Source organism: Colossoma macropomum, unplaced genomic scaffold (genome assembly GCF_904425465.1).
Source record: "Colossoma macropomum unplaced genomic scaffold, Colossoma_macropomum, whole genome shotgun sequence".
NCBI lineage: Eukaryota > Metazoa > Chordata > Actinopteri > Characiformes > Serrasalmidae > Colossoma > Colossoma macropomum.
This window is the reverse complement of record NW_023494805.1, coordinates 9,938,751-9,950,816: the sequence shown is the minus strand read 5'-3', so window position 1 is coordinate 9,950,816 and position 12,066 is coordinate 9,938,751. Positions and strand designations below refer to the sequence as shown.

Genomic DNA, 12,066 nt, shown 5'->3' with positions numbered 1-12,066 from the left:
ATTTACAGCCTGCTGTTCTTTACCAATGTAAGACAGCTGACGAGAGCTGGAGTCTGGGCAGAGTTTGGTTTTCGTCTGTGTCTAAACTGCAGCGAACTGAATGGAAGCCAGCAGCACCCGCAGGAACCTCCTGACTGGCTCCAGGGGTCCGTTATTAGGATGCAGAGGATGGCATCTTAACACACACGGTGTATGCTTTCTCTAGGCCTCAGATAACCTCTATTCTTAGGGGTTTAATTAATGCCGGCCAGTCGGCAGCTTTTCTTCCAGCAGAAAACGACTTGTTTCTTGACCCTCCCCGATCCCGAATCCCTCCCCTTTTCCCCCAGCGTGCCGGGCTTGTTTTCGCCTTACAACAGGTGCGGCATCCCTATTAAGGGGGAAAGGGTTCTGTACATGAAAAGGTTGAATTATTTACCATCAGCAGAGAGGAGAGGAGAAGAGAACAGCGGCAGAGAGAGACAGAGAGAGAGAGAGAGGGTAGTACTCTGAGCAAGGTTTTGTACAGCTATCTTTCTTTGTGTTTGTTTGTTTGTTTGGCGGTCATAAAGAAGCATTAATTGATCCATCACCATTAAATAATAAGCAGGAGTGTGGGGAGAAACTGGATTAAAGAGAGAATATTGAGAGACGTCTGTGTTGTTCATCGGCATTCCAGTGATAAAAAAGCACAGTACCTCTCTAATCCTCCACATGCTTAGTGCAAATCATCATAGTAATTTATATTGTATCTTTATACTTATAGAACACAGAATGAGGAATAAAGAACAGAGTCAACTCATGGGTTGGAATCTCAGAATACTTAACCTGAAATTAATATTTTCACACCTTAATTAACGCAGAAGTCATTGATTTTGAAGAAGCTGACCAAACAAATACAGCCCTTTCATCGATGTTTGCTTCAAAACCTGACCACCAAAACACACGCACCCTGTCTAAGCCAGAAAGTCTGAATGCTGGTGCTAAAGTGCCAGTTTCCTCTACATGGTTAAGCCTATTCTGCATTGTCTTTAGACTAAGAGAGCGGTTCAATGAAACTGCACACATTGGTCTAACTAGCAAGCCATTGTGTGGCAATGTGGTCCATGCATCATTGGCTTTTAGTGTCAATGGAGTTCTACTGGAAGTTCTTTTTAGTCTAGGCATAAGTTTAATCTGGGACTGGAAAACTGGCCCAATGGGTCAGTCTCCTGGAAAGAAATTAAGCCTAGTGCTGGTCTACACTTTCCTTTTAATTGCGAACCTGCAATCAGAATGCTGAGTAATCCAGAACTATGCTTAATTAGAGGTCATCGTAAGCAAGCTCGAACCTGACCCCTACCCGTGACCCTGAATCCTGAACCTATCAGCCCCAAATGGTACAGCTAAATTAGAGACCCCAACCCACTCAGAAGCACGTGGCTGAAGTTGGCTTCTTATTCATCAGTGACTTCTTCAAAATTTCCATTCCACCTTAAATAGTGAAGCAGTTATACTCTGGTGGTGCCATTTAAGGTGTAAAGGAACATTTGCACATGAAGCCTCAAGGCACAAATAGATATGGATTATCGCAGACACAGTTTTACAGCGCTTTGTTTTGTTACTTAGCACTTGAGTTGCTGGTATCAACTGATATTTCACACACCTTTGATAGACTAACAGTATTTGTTATCAGTTTATGTTGTGGAATTGCTGATCATACCTTGCAGAAAGCGTCTCATACAAACCCCACTCGCTAACGCTGTTAATTTCAGGAATGCTTGACACACTCTGAGCAAGCTTAGACAGCTAACTCTTGAAAATCTTTCCACCAACCCAAAATATCCCTCTCATCATTTAAGATGTCACTTATGGTATCTCGCTGCTGATTACTGCTTCATTCTTGGTTTTGTTCCAAATGCACGAATGCAACTATAAACTAAAGGCACGAGAGAGAGAAGAAAACAGACCTGAGGCTATATAACAAAAACCTCTTAAGTCTGAAATCTTATCTGCTCATTCACCATGACAACTTCAGTTAAGACTGAATTTAGGACAGAAGCTATTACAGAACAACAGCTGTTAAGTTCATAATCTTATTCCAGATAAGAAAACAGTATTACAGAAACATCCAAACTAGACAAAATCTCCTAAATTCTGTCCTAACTTTAAGATAAACCCCAGAGCTGTCTTAACTTCTGTTTTTACTGTCAGTTTCTATCGTTTTATACAGTGAGAGGCAGCATAGTTCACTATAACCAGCAGAACGACGCTACATTTATCTACACTGAAAACGGTGCTTTGACTTGAGGGTTTTTTCTAACAGCGTTCAGAAAACCCCAGACTCTGCAGTCATGACCTCCACCGTCCCCTGTTATTACCTTTGTGTGTTAATGTTGATGAAAACTTGTCAGATAAAATATTGCAGTGATGGTGGTGAATAATTAGGAGACAGAGCTGAACGTGTGTCTGTTTATTAGGAGGAATAATGTAAGCGCGCTCGGCTAAAGCGTTTGGGAAATAAAACTGACACTGGCTCTGATAAACAGCACGAAGTGCTGACACAATATTATTCACTTTCAGTTTATCGCGCTTTAGATTGTTTGACCTTTTTGTACATTAATAACAGTAGCTAGCTGCTGGGCTAACTAGCTAGATTATTTTGATTACGTGTTTACATTGCACATATGGTCAGTTGCCAGTTAACAGACATAACAGCTGATTGTCGACTTCGATCAAGTGAGTTAAAATTCCTTGACTTAAGATGCTGTAAGATTCCTAAATTAAGATAAGATTTGGCTGAGTAACACAAATTTGTAAAAAAAATCTTATCTTGACCTGTCAGATCTTAAGTTAAGACAAAAAGATAGGAAGTTTCTGTAATACGGCCCTTGAGTTCTACGCTGTATGTGAAAAAACAGCCCAAACCTGGCGTGAAACCTGATATTTTATCGGGTGCTGTCTGGCTCGGGTCAGGTAGCAAACCTTTAGACCTGGGGGAAGTGCAACAAGGGGGCTTTACAAAGAAAAACCGAGTTAGGAAAATCACCAGTCATGCACCCAAACTCTGCTTAGTCCTAGTCTCTGAACCCCAGTAAGCCGTTGAATCCCAGTCAGTCACGGTGACAATACTACATGAACGCTAGCAACACCTGCTGTTGTACAAACCGAAGTCTACTGACACTCAGGATCACTGTGGGGAGTCAAAAACAAGGCGTACAATAGTGGCGCTACACGAGTGTCCCGAACAAGAAGAAGGAGAACAATGGAAAAACAGCAGAAAGAGAGAGTGCAGACCAACTCTGGGAAAAAAGCAAGAGCGTGGAAGTGTGGAAAGGAAAGAAAAGCAAGAATGACAGATGGAGAGAGCGGGAAAAAGGTGAACAGATCGAGCAAAAGTAAGACAATGCCACAAAACGGAAAGGGAGACTCTGGTGAGGTGGGGGCCAAGGTGGAGAGGAGGGGGGGGGGAGAGAGAGAGAGCGAGAGAGAGAGACTGTAGGAGAAATCAAATTTGCAAGAACATAACAAAAAGCTGTTGCTCAGACAAAAGGGAACACACATGGGTATTTGTCTAGCTGTCTGCCCGCGCCCGCTGCACTGAAAGTTTATTAAAGAAGAGCCCTGCAACTGAACGCTCCACATATGAGAGAGAGCTAAGCTACTGGGGGCTAGGGGAGAGAGGGAGTAGGCAAGGTTGAAGCTTGAGGGGGGTGTGGTGGCTGGGGAGGGGGGGCGGTGGGGGGGGTTGAAAACTAGCACCGCGGCCCCCGTCAGTCAGAAATTCTTTTATTTCAGCCATGCATTAAGCAACCTCCCCACTGAGTTGGGCTCCCCTTCCTGGTGTGGATAAAGGAGTCCCTGGAGGTGCCTGCCGGTAATTTCCAGCTTCTCCAGAAACTCAGGTATTAGAAAAGACCGCTCGGGGACCAGCCACAATATACCTCCACAATTTCAGGCACTTGGTGCTGGAGGAGAAAGAGAGTGAGTGAAAGAGAGAGAGAGAGAGAGAGAGAGAGAGAGAGAGAGAGAGAGAGAGAGAGAAGAAGAAGAAGAAGAAGAAGAAGAAGGAGAGGGAAGCTCCCTGAGGGTCCCCCAGTTCAAATTTCTGAAGTGCAGCAGAGGGGGGAGGAGGGGGCCTCTAGGGAAGACGCACACTAGCAATAGAAAATCCACTGCATTGAAGAGAGAGAGAGAGGTAAAGAGAGAAAGGAGAGAGAGAGAGAGAGAGAGAGAGAAAAGGGAAAAAAGCATTTCCTGTCTCTCTGGTCTGGCAGGAGTAGCCTTTTTTCCCCTGGCTCCCACCGGAGGCTTTTTACAAAACATGTGTTGCTGACATGTTGACAGATTGCTCAGTGAAGTGTTAGGCGCATGCACACGGCTGGCCATTTAGAGGGACATGGCTTCCTACCCAACATCCTCTACCTGAGGCGCCATGTTTTATACATCAACCCTCGGCCAAAAAAAAAAAAGAAAAAAGGGAAGGGGGTGGGAAAAAAGAAGGAAACAATGAAAAGGAGAAGGTAAACAAGCTGGTTTCTTTTGTGAGGAGAGCAGAAAATATCAAAGGCCGAGTAGAGGGGAGGCTTCGCACTGCTGGAGCCGCTTTAAAGGCAGTGATAGGCAGATGAGCGTGGGAGGTGGAGGTAGAGGAGGGAGGGAAAGCGCTGAATGCTGCGTGTTTCAGGTCCTTTTGATTACCGCAAACACTTAAACGTATATCTCGGGTCGCTAGTGACCCATGGCCTCATTTTCCCTCTTTCTTCCTCGTTTTTTTCTTGCTTACACTGCAAAAAATGACATCTTGTCTATTTATTAGTTAATTCATCTAACATTTCTCATTCTGAGATTGCTGTAACAATGTTAAGATTACTTATTTCTAGACCTTTCTTTAGTGAGATATTCGTATTCTATTGCCAAGTGGCTGTTTTTGTTACTGTGCCTTTAAGACTGATATAAGCAAATGAGCTCTGTTCTTACAGGCTGCCCTCTATTGTGCCTTGTTCAAAAAGCAGCCAAGGCTGAAACACTTCTTATAACTTCAGCGTTAATGGGCGGAGCTAAACTGCTGTTGACTGAACAGGTGGACATATGCAAATGAGTTTTCATGATGTCACAAAAATTCTATTCTGGCAGAGAAAACTGAGTTTTCTGTAGGATCTGAAAATTCGACTATATGGATCTCGTTCATTGGGGAGGTATTCAGTTTTTAATTTTGGGATTCGGATATTCGTTTAGCTTTTTTGTTTTTGGCTAAATGTAGACTATCAATAAAGGCGAACTGCAAAATACTGTAATGTTCGGGGTTCTCGGGAGAAAATGACTCGAGGTTATCATACATAATGTACCTTTATTTTTAATTTGCTGAAATTGGTGGCAAACACGGCAAGAAGAAACACAGCCTCTCCAGTGCTAACAGCTAAAAACACTCTGGAAAACCCACCACTCCACCTGCATTCAGGCTCTTCAACATAAAAGTCCTTCTACAAATGAACCTAAAGCAGCCCAACATAAATATTTCTTCTCTTTAAAAATACAGAACTACTTACAATGGCGATGCCACAGTACATTTTGTCAGCACATTCTTGAACCATATTTATATTTTTTAATTGCTGTGAAGCACTGGCTAACCCGTGCATGCAGTGTGCTTTTACCCCCAAGCCTGCCTCTGAGAGAAGCTAGTAGGCCTGGGAGATGGAGCGAAACCGCGCTGTGAGCACCGCAGCGCTCTGCGAGGAAAGCAGCTAGTCTGAAGATTTGGATTTACAGCGGATGAATCTGCGGATGTGGAAACTCCAGAGCACAAAAAATGGTATTCAGGACAGCTCTGGTTTTCCATGATATGAGTAGACGTGTTAAATAATTTTATAATACTCTGGAGAAAAATCTCCAAACAATAAATAAATTGACAAGATTTAAGATGTTTTCACTTGCCAAGATACCATTTTCTGCAGTGTGGACTCCCACCTTTTTAGTACCCCTCAAACCTTTTGTTTAGCAATAGTTACCAGTAACGAAATGACAAAATCTTTTGTTCATTTTGTCGTCCATCTGTACGTTGAATTGTGTTAGATATACAGCCAGATCACTAATAACCTGTTTAAAAGTTTGAAATCAGCATTTTTCAATATACAATGTACACATTTTTCAATTATACATGTATACAAATGAAAAGGAAGCACATACATTGTATGTATATATAAACAAACATCTTCATTATTATAAGTAATAAGTAATAGTATTTAGTATACTATTATAAGTAATAGTAATTATTTACTCTTTGTTGTTAAGAAGTAAGAAGTACTGAAAGAAAACATCTAAAATGCATTTACATGGAGATTATTTAAGTTATTAAGGCACATAATATAACAAAGACAAACTTTTAAACGGTAGCATGTTTATGAATGGTTGGAGAAACACCCATGTACACCCTTAAAATGATCGTTCTTCAATGGTTCTTTAGTAAAGGCAATTGATATATATAGAACTGTGAAAACTCAAAGAACCCTCTGAATACATAAACGGTTCTTTGCATGGTTAAATGGTTCTTCTCTATGATGGAAAACCTGTTGTATATGGCTCAACATCAAAAAGCTATTGTTACAAGTCACTGAACCTTTACTGGTAACTTCACTGGTACCCTTTTGCTAAGAGTATGTTTAAGGGTTAAAAGTAACAGTAAAAGCTTTGCCCTCTCGCTCGGTGAGACAGCGTGTAGTTTGACGAAGGGCCACCGCTTCGATCGCATTTCCCTGAGCCTGAGAGGCGACGGACGTCTTAATCGCCTGGCGGCTCAGAAATTGCTGCCGTGGCAACCGAATGGAAATGGGGGATCATAATGTATTCATGGTGGCGGCGACCTGGGGGCTGCGGAGCGCGCTCTCTGGGGACGGCACTTTACCTAGAGCCAGACGTGTCTGGGCAAAATCACTCCACACAAGACAAGAGCAGAATACTGAGAGGAGAGAGAGAGAGAGAGAGTGAGAGAGAGAGAGGGAGGGAGGGGACAGAAGGAGGAGGGGACGGATACAGTACAAGAGGAAGGAGAAGAGTGATAAGAAGACATTTGCGGAGAAAATAAGGTGATGTGGAGGGCGATAGAACGGCAAACACAAGCTGAACTGAATAGAGGCGAAGGCTTGAACTATCACATTTTTGGCCAAATGAATAGAAAAAAAAGGCAAGAAGTTTACAGGCATTACAGAATCTTCTAAGATCAGAACGATTTGAGTAAAATGCTTGTTTGTCCCCTGTGTTAAAGGGGAATTCCACGGATTTTTCTAATTTCTGCATAATTCAGCGTTTGAGATGTAAACAAAGTAAATCGGAGTGGTTTGATGTGAAATGCTTCATTGTAGAGAAACTTACTGACTCAGATTTCTTTACAGCGGTGCTGATAGGAACCAGGGCTCAATGTCTACAGCACAAACATAGCCATTTAATTTACTTAGAAGATGTAAACTTTAGAATGAGACAATTTTACTAGATTAAAATAAGCACAAAAAGGCTTATTATTCAGCAACTACAGAGACTTCAGTGCAAACTGGCTGAGCTATCTATAGGTTATAGACCCATGTAATAAAACCTGTAGGGGCCGTGTAAGTGGTGAAAGGGGAATTCCACCAATTTTTCAAAATGTGTGTCTAATTAATTAATTGAGGAGTTAACAAGGTAATTCAGAGCGGTTTGAAATGGTATGAAATGGTTAATTGTAGAGAAACTTACAGTGATGGTGATGGCAACCAGAGGTTGGTATATCCACAATGTAAATATAGTTTTAATATTTATTATTTTAATGGTCTACAAAAGAGGATCTTCAAGTCCTGTGTGTGAGTCATTTGGTTACATTTGACATGGTTATAATAGTAAAATAGTGATACATCAGAAAAGATATGTTTTCTTTGAGTTCTGGTTTCCCCTTACAGCAAATATTAGGGCTTACATTAACACGCTGAATGAACCACAATGAATGGATTAAAAAAGTACGTTTTAGGCAAAAGCCTTCTCAAAACGACCATAAAACAGTGTTTTAGGCATCGTACATTGTATTGATAAGCATTTTGCTAATTAGATAGATGCATTAAATACCTGAGATGTCTGGTTCCTATCACCACCACTGTGAACCATTCTGACTCTGTAAGTTTCTTTAGAGCAAAGCATTTTACACCAAACCACTCAAAATGACTGTACTTACATCTTAACCAGTTAATTATGCAGAGAATTTGAACAATAAGTGGAACCTGAAGCTTCGAGGAGAATCTTCCTTCTGGCCTATAAAGCAAGATTCTTTGCTGAGATGCCTATATACAAAAATAAACGATGCAGGTTCACTGAGAGTTCAGAGTTTTTGGATGTAAAAAGAAAGGTCAAACAGGTAGGGAGGTACATCACGCAGTTGCTTCTAATGATCCTCTTTACCTGCAAACCTTACCATGCTTTACTGAACAGAACACAACACCAGGCAGCCTGCCAACGAAATGTCCTCGAGTGCTCTGGCGCTCTCGTCTCCTTTCATTCCTGAAGACAGCAAATATGGACGCAGTGCATAAAGAAAGACTCCAGCAGAAGTGGAGATTTCACCTGAAGTCGCAGAAAATAACCAATATCCCTATCACTCCCCCCACCTTGTCCGCAGTGCAGGATTGAACCGGCTCACTGGCTCAGTCCACATGTTGAAGCAAACTCCAACTTCCCTTCTCGCAAAGTCTCAAACTGTGGTGTACGTGTCCAATAAGCTATCCTGCGTATGCCCGACAGCCTGAGGCGGCGAATCTAGGCCAGCGTGATTCCCTGCTCTACCTTTTCCTCCAGGGAACACAGAGGCTATTCAGTAGGACTGGACATCTGTAGCATTAGGCCGTTCTCCAGAGTCTGGCGAAGGATATAAGACTATACTTTAAACAAACTGTGAGAGAGAGAGGAATGAATGGAAAAGAAAGAGAGAAAGAGAGAGAGAGTCGGCGAGAGCAAGAGAGAGCCAAGGGCATCAACAGTGTGTTCTTGAGTGCAGATGACCCCTGGCCATCCTGAGGCATGAGCTTTATCTGGCAGACTGAGTAAGCCGCTCTGGCTCCAAACGACTCAGGTGCTTGTTCCCTCAGGTTGCTTTATCCTCCATTACGGAGGATGAATGACAATGCACTCGCAAACAGCAACATGGCCCAAAGCTGCCGTCCCACCGCTTCTCTGGCTGTGACCAACAGCTGGAAAACAGCGGCCATGCTAGGACGCCGTACGTCATCATAATCTTACTCATTAATCAAAGAAACCTCAAAGAACACCAAATATTAACGCTCGGAATAGCCAAATTAATGAGCGTCTGGTCACTGGTAAGCTATGAAGTGGTTCACAATTACTGGCAACTAGACAAAGAGCTCATATTCAAGCCTCAATGAATAAAGCATTTATCATCTTCCAGCTCATGTATCTTTGACTCTGCCCTCATCCACAGGTTGAGGACGGTTCTGCGCAGTGCGCTCTGAAATCCACAGTTAAGATTAGTAAACATCAAGGTTTTGCATATTGATGGCCAGCCTCTGTCCACCTGCATATTTACAGCACTGGAAGAGCAGTAGCCTGAGGTGAGAAACAAATTACATTACCTCCCAAATCCCACACAGACCCCCCTCAACTCTCCCTTATTTCCATTCGAATAAGTCAAGCTGGGGTAGAATTCAAAACCTGCCTTGGTTGCATCCAAATAGTAACTCACAATTTGGATAACATCATCACATCTCTGTCACAGAATAATCAAGACGGCTACTGAATTGGTTATTCTGCTGGCGGATCTGGCTGCTCTTAGCAAGTTCGGTTCCAGGGATGCAAATAAAGCAAATGCACTTTTAAAAAGTGTGAAAAAAATACATAACCAAGGACAGACGGGGAAGAATGCCCACAACAACTTCTGCCACAAGAGCATCAGTGAGATCCGGTACTGATGTTGGATGATTAGTTCTGGATCACAAACTTCACTCCAACTCATCGCAAAGGTACTGGATGGAGCTCCATCACTCTAGAGCAGAGGCCACTAATAGGCGGACTGCAGACCCAGACGCTGTCCTATGTGGACCTGGACCTATAACCTATAAACTGTGGATAATTATTTAATTTCGACGGGGTGGTCCTACTTTAATCGGTGTATCATTTCTAGCCTTTACGGTGATGCTACTCAGCCAATCAGATCTGTGCATTACGATGAGCTCTGACACTGGAGTGAGTGATGCACACACAGGGGAGGGACGAGGTGAGAAACAGCAGTCGGAGAAGAAAGTGAGTCAGAGGGAGGTTATTTCACGTGTCATGCTCTAAAAAGAGAAAACTGACATTAAATGTTGTTGAAATATGACTGAATTGGACTTTATTTGATTTAACAATCAGTTGTTGACTACATAAGATATTGATATACCTACTAGGTTACTTCAGTTTTACAGTATATGGCACTGAATCATGATGCAAGTTAGACATTATGATGTTCCAGACTTTCGCTTGAGGAAATTTTCTTTAACTGCACCTTATTGAATCTTAATAAAGACCCCTGCTCTAGAGAATGTAGTTCCACTGCTCCACAGTCCAATGCTGGGGGGCTTTACACCCCTCTAGCTGACACTTGACTTTGGGCATACTGACCTTTGGCGGAGCTTATGTACAGCTGCTTCAGAGTGTCCTATTCTATTCAATGCTCTACTGTGGAGATTATACAAGATATGTTTTCAACTGAAAGCCTGTGTCCACAATGGGTATATCTCTAAATTAAGCAGCTAAATTAACTACAAGGGGTGTCCACATACTTTTGGAAATACAGTGTAAGTCCACATTTTCAAAACTGACTTTACCTTCCTTTCTTTGGGTAGCCTGATGTTTGTCCACTAGGCTTTAATTTCATTTACACATTCAGAGTTCAGAATACTTCTAAGTGCTGATACGCATTTGCAATAGCTGTCACAAGCTGACTGCAACTTCGATTAAATAAGAGGTATCGGGCTGACATCAGCAGAAAAGGCTGGATTGGATATTGAAGGGGAAAAATGAAGGAATCCGATACAATCCTGTAACAAATCTATCCTGAAATAGCACTCACTCTCACTGAGTGATGAGGTGTTAGCTGTGGCTGTGTAGGTCTTTCTGTGGAGTAAACAGAGTGATTAAGTAGTTCCAGCATTATGGTTCACATTTAGAGGATTGTTATAAGTGCTTTAACCAAATAGCTCATCACAAAGGTGAGTTTTTAAAGAACACAATATAAGATCTCTATCAGCCAAAGGTTTCAGTTTTGGTATCAGTATTGGAAAAGAAACAGTGGTATCGTGCCATCTCTAATTAAAATGACTGCAGCTTCTGACACGGCGGGTCAGAGGAGCTGAATTATAGCTTAATCAAGAAGTTTAGTTCAAAGTGCTGAGTCATTATGCTTGCCCGCTAAGTCCGCTAAGACCAGGGCCTTCTTTCCCAAAAGCCTCATAGCTTTGAGATCATCTTAACTGTTAGAGAGAGTATTCAAAGTGCTGCGCGCTCTACCGCCTTGCAGTGATATTGGCTAAGCTGCTTTCGGTAAGGCGTCTCTGATCCCAAAACGAGCAGTAGTGATCCCAAAAGAACAAACGTCTTGATGAAATATTTCATCATTCATTTCAAAGAGTGAGGAAGTCAAAGTGGACCGGGGTTGTCCTGTTTGACATTTGCGTATGGATTTTGCACAGAACGCTATTTATTCAGCTATTCCCCCTTTAAAAAAACGAAAACTTGAATCTTTGTCAATAGATTAATGAGTTGGAGGGTATTGTCTGAGACCTAAGCAAGGAGGGCTTTGAAACCAAACACCCCCACCACCCCCCCTACCCACCGACACACAAGTTCCTAACTTGCTGAGACTCAAAAGACCTTGAAGGTAGTTCCACCACCTGGCTTCCCCACCTCCCTCTGTGTGGATCTCCCACAGAAAATCAAACTGCCCAGAGCCCCCCGGAGCCCCTCCATTGCCGCTGGGCTGAGGACGTCCTTCCCCCCACCATCCGTCCCCTCCCGCTGGCCACAGCTCCTTCCTGAGAGCCCAGGCCGGGAAGAAAGAGCCACAGGGGAGACATAAAGCTGTCGCACCACTCACTCTTTCCA

At 42.7% G+C, this 12,066-nt stretch overlaps 1 protein-coding gene across 5 annotated transcripts in view; it reads right to left on the bottom strand.

Annotated features, from left to right (window-relative positions):
* The window catches only part of LOC118826481 (zinc finger protein 521), a 201,829-nt gene that overhangs the window by 133,948 nt on the left and 55,815 nt on the right, over nt 1-12,066 (bottom strand). The gene's annotated exons all lie outside the window — the stretch shown is intronic.